Genomic DNA, 21,946 nt, shown 5'->3' on the forward strand with positions numbered 1-21,946 from the left:
AAAAAATGTCCCATTATATTGATAAAAACATAATCTGGGCAGCTCTATTTTACTCTCAAAACATGTGGATTGTTCATACTAACAAAGACATTATTTGCTGGAATGAGACGTTCCTGTTGTAAAATGATAATTTCCCAATCATTTAAGTACCACAAATGAAATTTAATTCACCTCTGTTATGTTTGGGTGGAGGCAAATCATACACTGTGTAAATTGTAGGTTTATATTATAATTGTCCCTCATCCTGTTTGTCTGGCTGTTAGAGGTCGGGGCTAATCAGTTAGCCCAGAGAACAGGTGTGTTAATTGCTCATGTGTTGCAGCTATGTTGTCTGTTACTGTACTGGCCTTTTTTTCTTTTTAAAGAGAGAGCTGCTACACTGACTGCCTTACATTTATTCTTTTCTTTGGACAGATCTCAACACTAAAACATGAATGAGGAGGACGTTGATGCTAGCTGCTGCTTCGACCTAGCCACTGATACCAACTCATGGTGAGTGTCAAACAGCCCACACACAAATAGACTTGATGTAAGGAAATAATCATAGCTTGGACTGATAAGAAGATGAATGCCTGTCATCTTTGAGTGATGTTTTTGTTATTTTCCTCCAGATTATCTCCTTTTTCATCATGCGGACTCATTCAGCTTCAAGGTAAGTGCACTTTTTTTTTGCTTGGGTTAATATCTTTTCACTTTTCTTTTCGACACTGGCCCTAAAACAGCCGGCCAGTTGGTCTGTGTTCATGGGCTTAGCATTGTGTGAACTGGTTTGGCAGCAGGGGCTTGAATGCAACAGACGTCCATTCTTGAGTGTGTTGCAAACATTAAACTAAAGCTAAAGACGGCACTTTTAAAAGCTATTATTAGTGAACCCTCTCGTTCTGTCAGTGCTTTGTTCGCGACCTTTGACCTGCTTTTTCACCGTTGCAGCTGAGGCTCATGATTGTCGTTGTATTTATAAGTACCCACCATATACAACATGATTAAACTTGTAGTTAGCATAAAAATGTCTCGCAGATTGGGGAGGTTATAACAAGTAAAAATACTTGTGGACCCAGCGGCTCCTTTCTCTTTTGACTTTTCCATCACAATTAATGAAAATCCTAGTTTCTGTACATGTATGTAAATGTGTGATTCTGGTTTTGTTTGTATATGTTCAGCTGCTTTACTGACTATAAGCCTGTGTGTGTGTGACAGCAGAGGGGCTAAGCTAATGCTCTGGTATTAATTTGGAGGGAGGTTATCCTCCTAAGGTTGTTCCGACATGGCCGCTAATCTCACTGCCGGCTCTCTTTTTAATTTAATTACAGTTAACTGTGTTAATATTTCATTAAAGTATTAGATAGAAGAACGTGTGTTTTAATCAGAGGGATGCTGCTGCTGCGGCGACAGCGTTCGTACAGCCGAGTGTCGCGCTCCGTCCCTCCCTCGCCATCATCCGCTGTCTGCTCATCCGTTTGTTCTCATGAGACTTCCTCATCCTTTCATCCCCTTTTCTGACAGAAGCTGGCGTGCACACACACACACACACACACACACACACAAATACACACAGTTATGCAACTGCACACATACAAGAGTGTCGGCTAAATGCCCAGGAATAAATGTAAATGAGAAGTTTTCTGTGCACCCATCCCACCCAACTCTAAACACACACACATGCACACACACACACACACACACACGCACACAGCTCATTCTCTCCACAGGCCAGAGCAGATGTCTCTTGTCAATGTGAACAAGCGTCAAACGACCGGCCTGTCATATTTTCATATTTAACTATTCATCTCATTGTAATTTATGGAGTTCGAAACACACACACACACACTGTCAAATATTTAGCATTAAGCATGAAAGGTTTCTTGCAGGACACTTGATGTATTTGCATTTTATTTTGACCTTAACTTCAGCATCTCTTACCTGCAGTGAGGAGACTCTGAACTGAACCACTCATGTCTCTTTAACTGTCGTAGTTTGTGGTGTAAACAAGTGATATAAACAATAAATTAAGGCAGTCAGTTGTTCTGTATAATACAGTAAATTGTAACGTGATAATCCATGAAACTGGACTATCACATTGCACTTGCTGGTAAAAGTGGGTAACCCTGATATAGGCTGTTGGCTAGCTGCAAAACATGCTAAATGACTCTGTAAACTCACTAGCCTAGCAACACCAAGGCTACAAACAACCCATAATCAAACTCTCTGTAGGAGTCTCCCCATTTTAAAAAGCTGTAAAGTCCTCGATGATGATACGACTCCAACGTCATTTCCATCCTATATTTCTCTTCTTTTACTCGTGTTTTTAGCATAATTGATTGTCTCTTTTTGTAACCTCCTGAGCTGCCTTTGGACCAGGACTCCCTGCAAGAAGAGATCTTGTATTTCGGTGGGACTTTCCCGGGTAATTACAGGATGAATAAAATAACCTTATGTATCTTAATTAGCTCTGGTTAATGAACTCTACTTAGTTTATTACAGTGAATGTGATGAGTGAACAGAGATATAAATGGTGAACTCATCACCCAACCTTTTACAGTTTTATGACTGCGCTGTTTAGCCTCTGCAGAATTAATAAACCATAAATAATCTCCTCTTCAGGCATGTTTGAAGATATGTAAAGATTCTCTGCTTCGGATAATAATTAATACGAAGTTAAATCACCTGGTTAGAAAATGCCTCCTCACGCTTTGGAAAAACCAATATCTAATCTTCTGCAGCATCACTGAAAGACCTTTGTCAGTGTACGATTGCGTTCCGAACAAGCTGTGAAAATCCGAAATCATGGCGTTCAGGTAAACGGCCTTAAACTCAGATTTCCAGCGAACACAGAAAATGTTTCCCTCCTTCAACAGATAAATTTGAAAACAGCAAGTTTGAGATGCTTCATAATAAGAAGCATCTCAGAGAGGAGGAGTTGAAGGATGGAGGATGTCTATAAGATGTTGTTTACGTACATCACACACACACACACACCCCTATATTAAAATGTGTGTGTGTGTGTGTGTCAGTAGTAATATTTGAAGCTTTGATACACAGATGGTGGTGCTGTCTACACCTGCCCTCCACTGGGACCTGAGTGTGTGAGAGTGTTTGCGAGTGTGTGTCGGTCTCCGGCACTTGAAAGAGACTTGTCAGCATTCCTCTCTGAACTACCTCCGTCGTCTATTAATCTCCCTCTTTCATTCTGTCATCCCTTGCTCTCCATCCTCCTCTCCTCTGCCTCCTCTTAATTCTTGCTCGCTCTTCCTCTCTCTTTCACTCCGAATCCCCCTCTCTCTCTCATTCCTCCCAGCTCGATCACTTCCTTGACCTCCTCCTCTCACTCCTTCACACTCAGTCCCTTCCCCTGTAATCCCTCTCTTTTAAAAGTGTAGCTTCAACCACCATAATTAGATTAAATATGCAGCTACTCCCAGTAATAGTAAAGTCAGACTAATTTAATTTTAAAGCACAAACTGCTTTATAAAGAAATTAAATAGTTTTAAATAATTGCGAGGTGAGTAAATGTAGCTAATGAAGTAAAAATAAGCTGAAAGGCCTCATTAGGCAGGGAGGTAAATGGAAAATATCTGGGGCAGTCTGTCTTTTGTCTGTTTTGCAGCTTCTTGTTGCAGGTTTATTGATATTACTGTTTGTGATATTTCAATAAATTCTTTGCATTGGACTTTGCCTATCTCCGGTTGTCACTTGAGTAAACTTATTTGATTCCTAGAAGGAATATTTTTTTGTTGGAGCAATGGTAACGTTGGTAGTAGTGGTAATAGAAACAGTAGCAGCAAGTAGTAGAAGTACTAGCAGCACCATAGCAACAAGTCCTCCAACCTAAACTACCATACAAGTTGCTTCTTCCTGTCCCATAGATACGACTCACAAGAGCGCACCAGCACTAGGATTGTTCGTTGTCATGCTAATGATTATAAACAGTTTGGTCCCATTTAGGCATAAAAAGTACTTGGATAGGTTTAGGAAAGTTGCAGTTTTGGCTAAAATTGCTTATGTAAGAAACAACAATAACAATCAGGAGGACAGTCTCGCCAGAAATGGTAGCATTAGCAAAAGTAGAATAGCTTTTACTTTAAAAACCTTTTCTTTTAATTCATCAACCTTTAATGAGTAAAACCATTTCCCTTTATTCCCTCTGATGTTCAGGAGCTGATACACCCACCCTCCTCACCCCTCTTTATTCTCACCTTTATGCCTGTACTGTAACATGTGAATCTCTCAGTTGTGTTTCTCGCAGCCAAGAAAACATATTTTAGTCACATGAAGAAATTCACATCACACCACCTATTGATTTCCTCTTGGCAATGACAGTGTTTGTGTGCATGTGCTATGTAAAGACATATGTTTTAACACATAGGAAGTAAGTGATTATGAAGGTATTGTGTGTACATCGACTCTCGGCGTGGTTACTACACTGTAACAACACACACAGACACAGCAAGGCGTCCCATTGTCCTGGTGGATCGTTTGGTAGTTTTCTTTAAACAAAACAATTCACAAACTACAAACAAATTACAAAAAGTCAGACTGCAGTCCAAGTCTAAGTCCATCCGTCAGGTCACCTGATCACTACTGTGCAAACCCTTGTATCTTGGATATTTTGACTTCATTACAACAGGAGGAAGTGGAGATGCAACATCTGTCTTTATATACAGTCGTTTGATATTTGTTGCATTTAATCACGTCCATTTCTGTATTTATATCGACTTTGTGTGCAGTCAAACCCTCTCTAAAATACGCCTCATGCTCTGTGTCAACATGAATACACTACCATTACTTCTAATACTGTGCTACTGTTGCCAGTAATAAATACAACTTCAGTAGTGTGGAGCATCTCGTCACATTTTCTCAGTCAAATATAAATATATTTAGTGGTCTTGCTCCAGTTTCTTGGTGTTGCAGTGAGTAATTACAGCGTGAGGTAATAGCTGGTGATTACTACAGACTGCTTACTGCTGCATCAGTAATTAACCTTTCAACTATTAGTCCTGTTTAAACACACAGCCTCGACGCTAATGCAGCACGCTCTGTTTAAAAAGCAGACTGGGTAATTGGCTTTTTGGCATGAGAGTGGTCAGTCTGTGTGTGTGTGAGTGTGTGTGTGAGAGAGCAGGTAGTTTATGTTTATGCTAAGTTTGTGTATACATCAGAGAGAAATGCCAGATTCATACGAGAGGCCTGTGTTTATAATATGATGTGTGGAGAAAACATGTGAGTGGGGTTTGTGATTGTGTGTTTGTGTATGTTTATAAGTGTGTGTGTGTGTGTGTGTGTGTGTGTGACATCAGCTGTCTGGCTCGCAGCAAGCAATTTTACCAAAAAAAAAAAAAAAAAAGAAGACAGGAAATTAACATTCCTACTCAAACGCCCCCGTCATTTCCACCACAAACCTGCACCTGTTGAATGGTTGGCAGCAGAGTGTGTCTACATGTGTGTTTGTGCATGCATTCCCAACACACACACACACACACACAGATGAAACATTTTTTCTTAGCACTACATCGAAACCCTGCCACCTCTCCAAGCTACCTCTGGTTCCATTAGCTTCTGTTGTTCCTTCGTTCCTTCCTTTAAAGATGAAACATCAGGTTTTCTGGAAGATAAATTAGTCACTGAGCAAACAACCTGCTAGAAGAGCATCCACTGAGTTACAGAAAAAGTAAAATGGCAGCTAGGGAAGCAGCAAGCTAGTCTGCTAATATGTCAACTGTTGGCCAAACATTAGCTGTGTAAACTATCAACATTAACGAACAGATAAAATGATTATTCAATGTGATCTTAGTAGTTTTACTGATATCTGGTTTCTTTTACCCATAATTCTGACCGTTCCTTAAAGGATAACTTTAGTACTTTTCAACCTGTTCCTTATATCCCCATGTTATTGGATGTAAATGGTCAATAGGGACAGAAATCTTTGAGCAATAACATTGTACCCGGCCACCATCAACAGCTGCTGCATTGTAATCCAAAGTACATCCACAAGTGCTTGTTTTTGCCATTGACAGGCTCAGATTGTTATGGATAGAATTCCTACAGAGACAGACCTTTTATTAAAGAGTAAGATCCTTTTTGTCACTACCAGACTCCATTGACAAAAACCAGGGATTTTACTTCGCAGAAAACAGGAGCTGCTGGAATACCACTCACCTTGCCGAACCTTTTCCTGTTGGTTCGAGCTAGCTAACACGACACTCACACATTGGCATGTACTTTATGATATTTCTACTCTTTGCCTGGATTACATTCAGTGATGTTGGCTTAAAAAGCCACAGTGGTGAACCATGTGATCAGGTCCATCGTTTGATTGACGCTCCACAACAACTAAACTCCATCTTCCGTCAAACCAACTCAACATATTTACACTCCTCTCTCCACAGCCTCTTACACAGGTTGTGTTCACAGCATTTTTGTACCGAGCTCCCGTCAGTGTGGATGCTTGTTAGTGCTACTGCTCATTAGTGTTAATTGGCGTGGAGCTATTAATAAATAACTGGGAGAAGGGAAAAGGTGGTTGAGCGAGACAGCTCTGTCGGATTGACAGCTAGTGGATGTTATGACGTTGGGTTTGACGTGTCAAGAAGCTCTTTCACACTTTTGCACTAAGCAGCAATAACCTGCAGAAGATAACATCCCTTGCTAGATATTTGTTTCTTTCTGATTTGACATGTTTGGTATCCATGTTGCAATGAAGCTGTCAGTCACTCTGCAGTTGCGTTTTTGTGTTGTTGCAAGTGTCATTAAAGGGACTGTGGTGCAGAATGGTAACGAAGCCTGTGTGGTACCTGGTTGTGTGTGCACTCGCCTGATTCACATGTAAATGTGTAGCACTGAGAGGTGTGTGTGTGTGTGTGTTTGTTTAATGTGTGTGACAGCAGGTCTGAGGCCGTAAAGCACCAATAAACCCGAACCTGAAATCATCAAGAAGGGGCCACGCTGGGACTGAGAGACGTGGAGAGTTTGTAATCACCAACACTGGAGCAACATCGGCTCAGTTATTGCACAGTGTCGGTCTCTTTCAGTCTGGAGCACCCAGGTACTTCTGTTTATCCCAAAGGAGAGAACATAGCCTTGAAATGACATGACCAACCACCGTATTTGTCCACATACTTTCCACCATGAAGTATATCTTCAGATCGGATATATTCTCTGTACATTTTATACAAAACGGCGAGGTGGAATAACAGTGTTCCTGTCTTGAAAAGGTTGTGTAAAAGTAGCCACCACCAACGCTTGCGTTAGGTTGACCGATGAAAGAGCAGTGAGCATCAAGATGGCCGCCATTAGCAGAAACATCAGAAGGATTCAGTCATGCATGTTTGAGCCCTGTGCAGAAAGCTATGTGTTGTTAGCATCTTTTACTTGTTTATGTTGTTAGCTAGCAACTGGAAGTGGCTGACTATGGTGTCTAATCTGCGCTGGAGGTTCAGGTTCTAATTGACTGACTGCAGCTTTATGGTTGCATTGTTCTGCAACAACTATTCTTACAACTTTATTTACATTCAGCTTTTGCCTCTTCATCTAGTTTTTCATTCAGTGTTAGTGGTGGAGTCTGTATTTCCTCTGCTGTATTATATATTTCCTTCAGAAGTAAGGAAGGACACACATGGAAATAATGCACGTGCAGTTTAATCTCATTAATATTAGTCTTTACACTGTGTCAGACGTGTGTTAAGTTACAGCTTAATACAAACATACATCCTGCTGTTGCTGCTTCACATTAAAAGCTTTCATACAGCAACACTCACAGTGGCTTTTACTGTGAAAAAACTAAGGCAAACACTTAATATTTGTCACTGTTACCATCACTCTCCTCTTCTGTTTTTGCTTCACTAACTCCTGATTCTTTAGCTACAAAATGCTCCACTTTTTCCCCGCCAGCTAGTCTCTAACTTCTTCTGTCAGCCGTTCGGTGTTGGACAGGTAGTGTACAGTGGGATTATCAGAGCTTGTTTCGCTGCAAACAGCTGCTGCTACTGCTGCTGAAAACAAGCTTGATTAGAGAGCAGAGACTGAACCATACAGTAAACACAATGAGCTAAAAGATGCACAGATTTAATAATATATTAATATATAACATCTCTTTACATCTTCTTATCACAGTTAGGAATGAAGGAAGGTGTGGATGTGTGTGTTTTGTCAGGTACGTTACACACAAACACAGTCACACCTGTTAGTAAAACCCTGGCAGAGATTTTGTTGTGCCCGTTCGTCTGCTTGCCAGTTTGAAGCGTCCCTCGTCCGTCTCTGCTAATAGACTTTGTTACGATGCCAGAGGTTCAGCGCTTCTTAAATCACTCCGCCAGTCCAACTCTGACAGTGTGTTCTGTGATGTTTAATTAGGAATAATAGTTTCTAATATTCCACCAATTAGGGCCTGTCTCCCGTTCAATCAGGGGAGTTGTGTTAAGTGAAAGAGAAGCAGGGGAAAAAAAGGGAGAAAACTAGCATAAAATGACTGTACAGGTAATGCCAGGTTGGTGCACCCCCAGGGTTTTTATTTTAGTGAAAAAAAAAAAAAAAAAAAAACTGGCAATGCGGATGGATTTCTGACTAATGATTCATTTAAGCTCTTCTCGGAGGAAATCACTAATTAAAACGAGGCTGAAAGTCCAAACGTTCAAACAAAATATGGAGGAAATGTAAAAAGGGGGGCTGCTGGTAAAGGTACCTGTATGTGTGTGGAGGTGTTGCTTAAGGCAGCCATTTACAAAGGACGGGGTGAACTACATTATGTTAAATCATTCTGCAGCCAGAGAACCTGCTGTGTTTCTGTGCCAAAGCCCGAAAGAGTCTCTAATGTAACGTCTGCTGAATCAAACATGGAGGCTTTTCAGTCAGTGCACACTTCTACCTGCAGTAACCACACAAGGGGATCAAGAATTGGTTTGTCCAAATGTTCAAATCCTGAGACACATTTAGTGCTCGGTTTCTCCCACGCCAGACTCAGATTGCACGGTTTCTTAAATCGATTTTTTAAAATCAGGTTGCAAAGTACCGATATTTGGCTTGGACACTGCAAAAAAGTGAGCAGAGGAAATGGAAAATGTGGAGGTTGTTGGCGAGAGAAGCGTTTTTTAAAGTGAGAACATTTTTGAGGAGTGACAGCATCCTTTGGACAGTGTGGATTTTTTTTGGGGGGAGTGACAGGACTTTTGGAAAGTGATAATTTTTTTATTTTTTAGAAAGAGGACTGTTTAAGATAACTGAGGGCATATTTGGGGGTTGATACCATGAAGGAATATAAGAACATTTTTGCAAACATTTTGGAAAGCAAGAACATTTTCTCACAGTCAGGAGATCAAGATTTTGTTAAGTAAGGACATTTAGGGAGTGACGACGTTGTAGAAAAGTAAAAATATTTTTGGAAAGCCGCGATGTATTGGAATGGGGGCATTTTCTTGAAGTCATTTTTGGAAAGTGTAGGAAGGTGAGGACAGTTATTGGGGAATGATGGCCTTGTAGGAAAAACATTTGGAAAGAGGATACTTCCTCAAAGTTGGGACATTTTTGGGAAGCATGGACATTTTTTGGGGAGAGACACGATTTGGGAAAGTAAGGACATTTTGGAAAGAGGATATTTATGATGAGTGACAACATTTTTTGGAAAGTCAGGAAACTTTGACTGGATTTTGGGAAAGTGAGGACACTTTAGGGAGTGACGACACTGTAGGAAAGTAAGAAGAGGACATGCAATGCAATATTTTAAAATTATGCTAATTTGATCCCTTATATTTTATTCTCTTTTTGCATCTACAGCATCAGCACAACACACAATCAAGAAAGAAATACAAGAAAATATAGATCATTAAAAGTAACAGGAGCACAGCAGAATTAGTTGAAACTGTATTAAATGTCACATCTCTATTCTTACTGTACTTTAATGCTGTTTCAGTGTGAACTATATTCAGCCTTCTTATGTATCAGATGAGACTAAAATACATGTGGGTAATTTGTGAAAAATGGTGTCAGGGCTGTTTCTGTTTGTTGGGGTAAACAAGGTTTGTAGATAAAAGCAGCAGAGCTGTTTCACAATAAAACGCTCTGATTTCTATTTCCCTTATTGGGTCACTGAAGGCTTTTGTCCTGTAAATAGGACCAAGCACCCTCATGTGCACACAAACACACACACACACAAACACACACACACACACACACAACGTCCACTGCTGTCTGAAGCAACAACAGAGCAACAAACAAATAAAAAAAATACAGACTCACCCCAAACGGATTTATCAACCCACTGAGAGAGAGAAAGAGGATGTTGTGTTTTAGGATGTCCGTTCAGTAAAAAGTAGGTCGCTCAACAGTGACCAACCTGAACCAGAAAATAACCACTACACACACAGTGAACACACACTTACAGTACATGCACATATAGGAAATGTGTGTGTGTGTGTGTGTGTGTGTGCAGGTACACATTATTATTAAAGGATTTATTTTTTTTTCCACTGCATGCTACAAACTGTGTAAGTGTGTGTATATGTATCTATATCTGTGTATGTTTATGCCAGTTTCAGGTTTACACACTGATGGGGGTCCCAGGGGGTCCTGGGCCCCTGGACCAGAACCTCTTTATGAAGTGAGTGTTAACATTTAATTTAATGGACCGTCAGTAATACAACAGAGACATAAAACGAGTAGAAACAGATGCACAACAGCTACAAGAAGATGCAGAATGACCAAGACTGTTGAGTATCACGTTGCATTATGGGAAATGTAGGACCCAGTGTTTTGGGATTGAGGAAAAAGTCAGGATATCTCGACCTCTGCTGCTTCTTTTTCCTCCTCTTTAAGGAATTTAATCTGGATTATGGAAATGGTTCGAAAGCAGCAGATTATGTTTTTTTTTTCACCAGTAACAATCCAAGTATATGTGTGTGTGTGTGTGTGTGTGTGTGTGTTTTAATCTGTGTTTTTGTCCACAACTTTCAAAAGAAAAATCAGGTAAAATTAGAGAAAAATACCTGAAAAATCAAACGCACCTCCACAAAACTGCACAGCAACAGAAAACAGCAGCCGTTTCCAGGGCGCGTTTGATTAATGTTTTTTTTTTTTGGTTGATTTTTTTTTTTTAATTTACCAACGCCTAATAAAAGGTTCACAAACCATCTGTTTCTCTTTGCCCCTGATGCCTTGCCCAAAGGCCCCCCCCACCCCCCCACCCCCATCCTGGGACTGGCACCACGCCCAAACACATCCATCCAAAACACCCCCCTTCCCCCATACCCACTCCCTTTCTTATCTTACTTCCTCCTCATCTTTTCCTCTTATCTCTTTTTCTCTCCCCTCTCTCACTCTTCCTCCTCCTCACCCCTCCTTTGTTTCCTCCCTCTTGTATCCTCCCCCTTCATCCCGCTCTCCCCCTTCTCCCTCCCTTTCCATCCTCCCTTCCTCGCCTTCCTTGCATCCTCTCTCTGTTTCTCCTCTTATCTCCTTTCTTCTCCTCCCCTTCCTCACCCCTTCCTCCCCTTCCCTCTCCCTTTCTCTTCCCTTCTCCTCTTCTCCTTCTCATCTCCCTCTTCTCTCACCCCTTCCTTGCCCCATTCCCTCTTTTTCCTCCCCTCCCTCTTCTCCTCACCCCCTCATCCTCAACATCTTTTCTCTCCTTCCTTTCTTCTCTTCTTCCTAATCTCCTCCTCTTCTTTTCCCACTCCTCTTCTCACCTTTTCATTCTCTTTTTCTTTCTCTTCTTCTCTTTCCCTCTTCCATCCATCCTTCCTCGTACCTTGTCTTCTCCTGAAATAATCTCTCCTCCTTCTTCCCTCCCTCCTTTCCCTCCTTTTTTCCCTCTCTCTCCTTACCTAGCATCTCTTACTCATCCCTCATCCCTCCCCCTCCCCCCTCTCTCTCCCACTCTCCCTCCACCTCTTCCCTCTCTCCCTCTCTCCTCCTTTTTTCTACCCATTTAAACCTCTCTCACCTGTTATGCATATTCATAAACCTGCAAACATTCCCATCCAATAGCGTTTAATCCCTCCCTGTATTAGTGTGTACGTGTTTTCTCCCTTTAACCCTTTTCTCTCTCACCCTCCCTCCCCCTCTCTCCCTCACACACACACACACACACACACATATACACACCTCCTCCTCCTCCACCTCCTCCCAAACATCTAGCAGCTGGCCAACAGATGGGGCCTGCAGCCAAAAAAGCAGCAGCGGCAGCACCACAAAAATAAAAATTTACAAGACGCCAGTGGAATTTATTTAAGGGCATGAGAAGAGGGGGGGTGGTTTGGGGTGAGGGGTGGTACTCCTCCTCCCTGCACCTCCTCTCCACCCTCTCACCTCATCTCCCTCCATCACTCCCTTTCTCCCTCATTGCCCAAAATGTGTCACAACCTTCTCCATCATCTGCACTGTCCCTATCACTGCATCGCTGCTTCCCTCTGTGGTTTGTGAGTTTTTGTTTTGTTTTTGGGAGTAAGAAGTAAGAAAATCTAAAACTCAGCTCAGGCTTTTTTATTATGTTTTTATTTCCAGGCTTTTCTCTAATCCGTGCGCTGTAAAATAAACATCTTCAATCCCCTAAAAATACATTCAAATTAAACTAAAAAAAGGGTCACAAGCAGCAAAGCCTGGAAACTACAGCTGTACATATAATAAACAATCAGTAGTTTACTCTATAGTGAGTCTGTTGTCATTTTGCACCATCTCTAACAGATGTATTGTTGTATAGTTGTGATTTATACATCTGTTAAAAGCAGAAGTTGCATTGTTTTGTTAGAAAATGTAGAGTTTTTGTTCTACTTCAGGGCACTGCTGCAAAACCTTTACACATACTTACTAGACACACAAGTAAATAGTTGACAGTAAATCTTGAAAGTACATTTACATTTACTTTTACTGTTATCTTAATATTTACATTTATCTTTACCTTTACATCTATTTTTTATATTTATCTTTTACATTTATCTTTACGTTAACTATTACCTTTACATCTATCTTTACATTCACCTTTAGATTTACGTTTACTGTTAGATTTAAATTTTACATTTACCTTCACCTTTACATATACCTTTACCTTTGCCTTTACATTTGTTCATTTAGAATACGCTTTTATCCAAAGTAACGTGAAAGTGAAAGACAGCACTGAAGTAGTAAATTGGGAGGGAGGAAAATTCTTGTGATTGATGAAACAAAAACATTCATACACATCCACGTAACAGCATCACATTTACCCGCTAACTGTCTCCAAGCTACACGTCCAAACCCAAATGTTAATTTCTCTCCTATACATGTGGCTCAGTCTATTCATACAACAGACACCCGCCTTGTTCAGTGCAGCCTTAGTGGAATTAATCAGAAAACAGGCCAAACTCATACAACTGAACAAAAATGACCAAGAATAAATAAAAAGGCTATGAATATCGCGGCAGGTGCAACATGCATGAATACATCAAATAGCCTCACATTCTTCACACTCGCACACAAAACGCTTAGTTTCTACCCAGCACAGCGGTTTTCTTTTTGAAGAGTGAGTTGTAACCTCGTAGTAACTTTGTTGTTTGAACTTCATGCACACAGTAATGACCAGTGCACTCAGCCTCTTGTGTGGATCTATGGCCGGGATCTTCATGGCTGTGAAACACCTCAAGATCCACAGCATTTTAGCAAAGTAATACACCTGTTGTCCCGGGCTCCAGTGGGTGGAGCAGCACCCCAACACACCACCAGTGAATGATGATTTAGAATAAAGATAAATATAGACCTGGTGTGCAGTAATATCTGTACACTCTAGTTGTTGAATTTTGTCTTTCATTCAGCCACTCTCGTCCTCTTTTTAAAGGACTATTCCAACTTTTTTCATTTGTGGTTGTTTGTTTTTTTAGTTGTTGCTTCCTCCAGCAGATGGAGGTTTCAGGTTTCACTTGACACTTCACTTACTTTAATACAGTTTTGCCTCTTTCTCTCTTCAATTGTTTAAAACAAGCAAAAGTAACTTTACCTCCTCTCCTCTCTTCCTGCTTTAACTTTGGATTATTATTTATCTTTTTCTTGCATATTTCTGTTTTTTTTTTCTCCCTCCGTCCTCTATCGATCTTTGTTAAATATACTTTTCCTCTGAGATTTTTTTTCCTTTTACATACTGTGTCTGTATCGTCTAATTTGTTTGCTTGCTTTAAAAGAAAACACTTTAAACTGTAATATTTAAGTTTGCATGTCAGTACTGTCATTTCCTTTCATCACTCCATGACTCCATATCTCCACCTTTAGTTGCTCCCTCTGTTTGTCAGTACATTTCTAACATCTTTCCTCCATCCCTCTCCTCACTCTCTGCTCTCTGTATGAAAATTTATTGCTGCTGAGTGTATTTTAAATCAGAAAACTAAATGTTTCTCATGTTTTTTAAGTCATTTTCCGCGTCTTTGACCCTCTTCTGGCGTCTCTCAAATTGTTCAGCTGCTTTTAATCATGTTTGTGTGTGTGCACAAGCGTGTGCACATGCTCCATGTGTTCGATATATTAAAACCAATGTCAATTTTAAGGAAATTTGCTCAACCCCTATCTCCACCCCTCCTCCATTTACTCCCCCCAACACTCGTACCTGCACATACATTCACTACATGAGGGACAGGGGAGGAGGAGGTGTAAAAATGAGGTGGAAATCGGAGAAGTGGCGGAAAAAACGAGCGAAGGGAGGAATGAGATGATGTCTCTCTCTTTCCCTGAGTGTCGTCCTCACTCGGCGTCTCAACCTCACTGTGTCACCCTCCTCCCTCCCTCCTCCCTCCCATTCTGTTGGCGAGCACAAGTGGAAAAGGGGCAGAGAGGGTACGAGAGGAGGATAAAAGGGGGATGAGAGGGCGAAACAAGAGGAGGAGAGAGAGAAAAGATGAGAAGCTGAGAAGGGAAGGAGAGGGGGGAAAAAAGCAGGAGAGGAGACTAGAAGGAGACTCATCCCCAGGGGGCACTGTTTGTCCTTGCAGGAAAACGAAAAGCTGAACACAGACCCACACAAGAGGAGGAGAAGAAAAACATAAGTGATAAATAACTTTGGTCAAAAAACAGTTATTTGTCTCTCAACTCGGTTCATTGTTTCTTGTCGTTGAGTTGTTTACACACCGAGTGAAAAAACTCAAACCAGTCAGAGTTTATTAAGTCTGAAAAACTCCACAGCTGTTCTGAGTGTGAAGAATTTAAATAGAAACTGAGGAGGCTGAATGTAAAGAGAATATTACCTTTACATGTATACAGACTCAAGCATTTCATATCAGGGTTTCCTAAGTTTAAGGGTCATCACCTAAGTATATTTTTTCAATTAAAGAAATGCAGTTTGACATCATTTTGGACTGTCATTATAACAATATCTGTGTACAAAAATTTGGAATTGATAGAGCAGATAATAAAGAAACAACACCCAAAACGCTTTAAGACACAGACAACCAACTACAACCATTAGATGCTGGAAAAAGTCATTTCGTTTTGCTCTCCACATTGATTTTTTGCAGTGATTAATTTGGCACCTAAGCCGTTAAAATGGTAGGAAATAAACCTGCATGTGAATGAATGATTAAGTAGCATTTTACTGTTGTGATTTGTTCCTGTGGAACTACTTTACTGGTCGATAAATCAAGGAGGATCCACCATAGTTTATTAAAGTTACACATGAATTAAAATTCTTTAAAAGTACAATATTTGCTTCTGAAATGTAGTGAAATAGAAGTATAAAGTAACATAAAATGCAAATACTCACGTGAAGTTCCACTACATATGATACTTGAGTAAATGTACTTAGTTACATTCCATCACTGGCAAGACAGTAAGAATGAATATACAGTAAATAAGAGTATGTATAACATACGTAAACTTAAATTATTATTATATATTTATAATACACCATAAATATTTAGTTTTCAACTGTGCTTGTGGCTTTTTGAGGCTAAAGCTGCGTCTAAGTACTTGAGCTAAATTGACACTGTTCTTCTGTAAAAAACAACAACAACAACAACAACAAAAAAAAAAACGAGCCCATCAGTCGCATGTGCAGCAGCTTATTACGAACTATAGTTATGTTTTATTGTTGGGTGACCTCTAGTGGCCGTGGCCAGAATTACATGGAAGTCAGGTGATGTAATACAAACAGTGACAAAGTACCTTTCCTATAACCTAACATTCTTCTTTACTGCGGCTGCAATGAACACTGCAGCCTCTAGGGGGCGCTTGCAGTGCTTTAAAGTGCATTTTACGTACAGTTTCAGTGTTTTATTGTGAAAAATAAACATTCGAGCATCACTGCGACTGTACTGTCTCCTGCTGCTGCTGCTGCTGTTACGTGTCCAATGAGATCAGGTGTGTTTATTTTGTAGACCTTTTCATCCCTTCCCCCTGCTGCCCACCTGCGCTGCACCTGACGTCAACCCCACTGAGACACACACACACACACACCCTTGTGGTCAACACACACATACAGGATGTAAATACATGACCAAACACACAAAACACCCCTGAGCAACGCTGTACAGTACAGCACCATCATCCTCCCTCGCTCCCATTTGAATTCTTTTCAAAGCAATTTATTTCTTCAAAGAGACATTCATGGCAACTAGAGCTCAACTTGTGGCCGACACACACACACACACATACACACACACATTTTTGTCCCCATCTGGTCACCATTCAGCAGGATGCATGCTCTCTCTGTTGCTGTTCGTCGAAGCGAACACTCTCACAACCCTCAGTCGGCTCCGTCCTGTAAAGGTTCACTTATTGATCTTTGACCTTCAGTGACCTCTGTCGGTGGCTAGTAGGAACTGCATCAACATTAGCTGAATTATTTCATAGACCTTGCACTTGGTTGAACTTAAGAAATGTTGGAAAACTCCTGGAATATTAAAAGGAAAGTCAGATAAGGGGATGAATCAGTTTCCTCTCTGTGCATCCAGTACACACAGATATCTGGGATCTATATAGCCTAGTTTAAAGGTGCTATATGAAGGCTTCTGCTACTGCTATATAGCCAACGTTAGCATCAACAGCTGTTTAATTACTAGCTGTTTTGGTTCTAGTTCTATCACTTCTTTTCCTCTACAGACATCAGCATGCTAACCAGCTAGTGCCAGCCTGGCCGAACTGTCTCACCATTTTCCGATACTGTGCTATATGTAATGTTTTACTATGGCTACATAGCCAGTGTTAGCATTAACAGCTGTTTACTTACAAATCCAGAAGAGACGTTGCAAGTTCAGCTTCAAACTTCATTCCTTTACTTGCCAAGAGCTGTCTCCAGCGGTGGAAAACAATGCCAGTGATTCATTTCCTCTACTTAAGTTATTTTACTTATGCTAACTAGCTAGCTCCAGCCGGGCTGAACTGTCTCATCACTTTCCGATAGTGTCCAAACTGCCCTGACGAAGTAGCGCTGCTCAGAGAGTGCACTCTATCCTCTTGTATTGTAAACTCAAAGATGGCTGAAGCCCTTTTCAAGCTTCGCACACTTACAAATAGCCCCTTTAATGCAAGGACTGGAATCAGGAGGAAACTGCTAGCCTAGCATTGTCATTTTCCGACACAGTAGTTTCACAAAATGTTTGTTGTTTGTTGTAGCATGGTAGCTCAGTGAACTCATCGTGTACAGATTGTTTTCTTGTTACTGAAAGTATATTTATGTTTCTTAGCTAATATTATCCAGTTGACATGTTAGCTTGTTAGCTAACAAGCAGCTGGAATATTACAGTTAATCTCTCGCTTGTTTGACAGATTTGGGATTTGAAGGTGTATTATTTCACTTCTCATGGCTAACAGTGTCCCGTGCTTCAGCTAGACAAAACATGCAATGGGTCTTTGGCTCATAAAGTGGAAGAGACCTACAGAAACAAAACCGTAGTACGGTTTAGTATGATAATTAGAATATTATCTGCATGTGAATGAAGCCAGTGAGTCAATTAATGTGTTTTTACACATTTAAAACCTTTAAACTCTCTTCTTTCCCTCAACAAGAATTCATTAATGTTTGGATGTGTGTGTGTGTGTGTGTGTGTGTGTGTGTGTGTGTGTATGTGTGTGCGCCTGGGGTTGACAGGATCTAAAATAAGCAGCTTTTTTCTGGTTCCAGGCAGCCACCTGTGGACAGCACTGAGTGTATATGTGAGTGTGAATCACCCTGTGTTTCCATTGGAAATCTCACTGTGTGGTTTTTCGTTTTTACATTTTTGTCTGTTTTAGTGGATGTTGTCATGTTTTGCCGCCCTCCTCCTCCTCCTCCTCCTCCTCCCCCCTCAACTCTCTCTGGTTTCCCCTTATTTGGGAAGGGTGGGTTACTGGTCATTCAGTCCTCCAGATGTTCGTACAAACTCAACTGTTCCACATGCAGCCTCCAAACCAAAACCAGAAGAAGAAACCCACCATGCATTGCGAATGAGATACACAGGAGAAATTAAGAGTTATATAGGCTAAAAATGTGAGTGTGTGTGCGTTTTGATGAAGTGACTGGGTAGTCCTCACCTGTCCTATCCCCTCTCTCACCTCTCTCACCCGTCTCTCTCTCCCTGTGTGTTGACTTCAGTATTCGTGGTGAACCAGACCACAGCAGCTGCAGAGCCCTTTGATCCTACACTCTACTCTATTAGAGCTCTCATATGGACTTCACATCACACACATCACACACACTCAGACACACACACACACACACGAGATGGTCTGTAGCCTGTAATTTGTCTGTGGTTTAATAAAGTTGTGTAAGACAGACTGAGTCAGCGATGAACTGAGCTGTGAGGTGGACAGATAGATCATATTATTCATTATAACACCACAGATTGACGTTGTCTTATTATTGAACCACATTATTCTTTAAAGAGACATTATGATAATGTAGAGGTTCATTAATATACCACTGAACCACATGAAAACACTGTGGAGCTATATTATCACAGTCTAAAATTATATTAGTATGCCACAAACCTACATTATTACCTTGTAGAACTACGTTGTAATACTACAGAGTGACATTAGTGTGGAATTGAACTACTTTACCCCATGGATTACATTAGGATCTTGTAGTTCTGCATAGTCATGCCACAACACTGCATCATGATACAACTTTACATTACCTTACTCCACAACTCCATTGTTATACCATAGAACTACACTGCCATGCTACAGAACTACATTATCATAGAATAAAACAACATTATCACACCATGGAACTACATTATTGTAACATAGAATTAGAACTAGTCATACGGTAGAACTGCATTATTATACTCTAGAACTATATTGTTATACCATAGAACTGCATAATTATCAGAAGTAGACTGTTATACAGCCAAACTGAATCTTCATACCATAGAACTAAACTTTTATAGCATAGAACGTCATTATCGCAGCATAAAATCATCATCATCATATCATAATGTAGAAACACATTGTTGTACTATAGAAGTATATTGTCATACCATAGATTGACATCATCATGTTCTAGAATGACAACACCATACTCTAGAACTACATTGTCATACCTCACAGCTGCTTTGTCATAGCATAGAACTTCATCATCACAACATAAAACGATACATTGTCATTCTGTAGAGCTACATTATCATAATGTAGAATCATACTGTCGTGCTATAAAAATGCTTTGTCATACCTTAAAATCATAATGTGACATTACATAGACATTATTGTCATACCGAGAAGACTTATACTATGGAGCTACAATATCAGAATGTACAAGTGCATTATTATTATTCCATATCATCATATTATACCATAAAACTACATTATTATTATTATTGTCACCAATGTATGGAACCAAAGACCATGTTTCAGCCATCTCCCTGACAAATGAGGCAAACTATCTGCTTTTCCATTGAGTGAAATGTGGTCGAAATCTCTGACAAAAGCTCTTTTGTGGACCTTGAGTTAAGAATATTTAAACTTTAATGTTCAATGACAAGTAAAGTTTGACTACCAGTCTATAATACCATTCTAATGCGTTGCTATATAATACTTGCAGGAGGTTTTTCATCTTACAAACTTCAGTGGATCAGTGCAGCAGACACATTTGTAAATGGCAGAAACATACTGAACAATTCACAGCCAGAAGCTGAGAAATCTGGTTATTTGTGCAAACGTCGTGCCACCTTCTTATTAGAGTCTAATAAACAGTTTTCCACTCAGGTGATCAGTGTGGACGTTTATTCTCTGACAACTTCACAACAACACTGCAATGGAGGGGAAATAAATACTTCCCTGGTAGAGATCAAATTATCAGCTCACGTCACAGCCTCTTACTCTGCTAAGTCTTTGGATGTTTGTGCGCTCGTTCCAGCTCTTTCTCTCTCGCTGAGTTTCTCCCTCTTCTTTTCTCACCCTCCTCCCTCATCAGAGGTGAAAATTTACCCAAAGGGAGTATCTCTTTTCTCTCTTCCCTCTCTCCTCCTCTCGTCTTCACACCTTCCCCATCGGTTCTGCCAATTTTTCCCCCAAAGGTGTGCTGCAGCTCGCTGACTTGCTGCAGGAAAGGATAACAAGCTTAAAAGAAAATTTTATCGCCTGTTCAAACTGTTTGTTTCTTAGAAGCTAACACATTTTGTTTAAGGACTCACATGTTTATTGTTCTTTATACTTTCTAGCTGTTTAATTAAATCAGAAGTTCGAATACCTGCAAAGGCAAACTTCTGTAGATTCTGTTGTCTGAAAACACAAATCTGAGTTGTCTCAATTTTTTTTTCACTCTCTGCTCAGCTGTGTAATCAGCCATGACGTTTTGACTGATCATTTATAGTTTGATAGACAATTTAACGTGTGATTTTTAAAAATAATTTTTGTTAAAAAAAGAAGCTGTTGAGGTGAGAAAATGTCACTTTCACAGCCTTTGTCTTCCTCTCGTCTCACGCTGCTGTTGTTGCATTGTTCGCTTTTGTTAATACTTTATGTCAGTGGGAGTTTGATTCTCTCTGTGGTGTTGTTACAGACATTTGACTGGTGATTCAATACATGTAGTTTTTATGCCACATGTATCATTGAAAACCAAGTTGTGGCTCTCTCCCTGTTCATGTGGAGTGGAGCCTGGTCTTATTCTGAAATAACTGCCCTGGGGCGTTGCCAAGATGGCTGCCGAGTGATGACACTTGCCTATAAGGACTTCAGTCATGGACACATTTCCATCCTACAAAATAATTGCTCAGACTCTTGTTCACTCCTACTGAATCCTAAAAGACGGACAAACTTCAGTCAACTTGATGTGTTCGGTTGGCCGACTGAAACACTCGTGCACGAGGACAGAAAAAGAAAGTCAGAAGGAGGAGGCTGAAAGTTGAAGATGAGGTTAATGAACGCTGAGAGAAGGATGAGGAGGAAGATTTTAAAAAAATCACCTGTGCAGCGTGTTGTTTCCTGCAGCGCAGAGCGGAGCTCAGTCCACCGACACCTCATCCTCCCTCCCTCCTCCCTCCCACACTGACAGAACGAGCTCTGTGAACACACACCTCAGAATAAGTCTTAATTGACTGTGCAGACTTTTAATTACGCTGCTTTGTTCTCAGCTGAAAGGTGAAGCGTGAGACGAGACATACGTGTTCCTCTACGCAGACAAAGAGGTGTGTGTGTGTGTGTGTGTGTGTGTGAGACAAAATACAGTAGATACTCATGGCATGTTACCTGACTCAGTGTCACTATTTAATCTGAGAAAAGACTGAAATTTAACAGCTTCATTAATTAAAGATTCTAATGTACTGTAAATCATTTCCAGATCAAACAGTGTTTTTATTTTCTATTCAAAGTCCCACTGATTACATTATTTTACACTAGTTTATTTAAACCCTGTGTAAAGGGGAGTTGGCTGAGGGCGGGCAGTGAAATTTGGATGGAGGATCCGTTATTGTCATTCCAAAACATGTTGATACATGAAGCAGAATGAAATTCAGTGAAACTTCACAATGAAACTTTAATATTTAATATGAGAGAAAAAGAAAGAGAAGTAGAGTAAAAATATGAAAACGTT

General features: G+C 40.4%; 1 protein-coding gene across 1 annotated transcript in view; it reads left to right on the top strand.

The window, feature by feature from the left end:
- Window positions 1-627: 627 nt before the first annotated feature.
- Window positions 628-21,946, top strand: part of LOC108901150 (transcription factor 4) — a 228,928-nt gene continuing 207,609 nt past the window's right edge. The window contains exon 1 of the mRNA XM_051072763.1: window positions 628-652. The gene's annotated coding sequence lies outside the window, so the exon portion shown is untranslated. The remainder of the gene's footprint in view (window positions 653-21,946) is intronic.

The sequence above is a fragment of the Lates calcarifer genome, linkage group LG9, assembly GCF_001640805.2.
Source record: "Lates calcarifer isolate ASB-BC8 linkage group LG9, TLL_Latcal_v3, whole genome shotgun sequence".
Taxonomy (NCBI): Eukaryota; Metazoa; Chordata; class Actinopteri; family Centropomidae; genus Lates; species Lates calcarifer.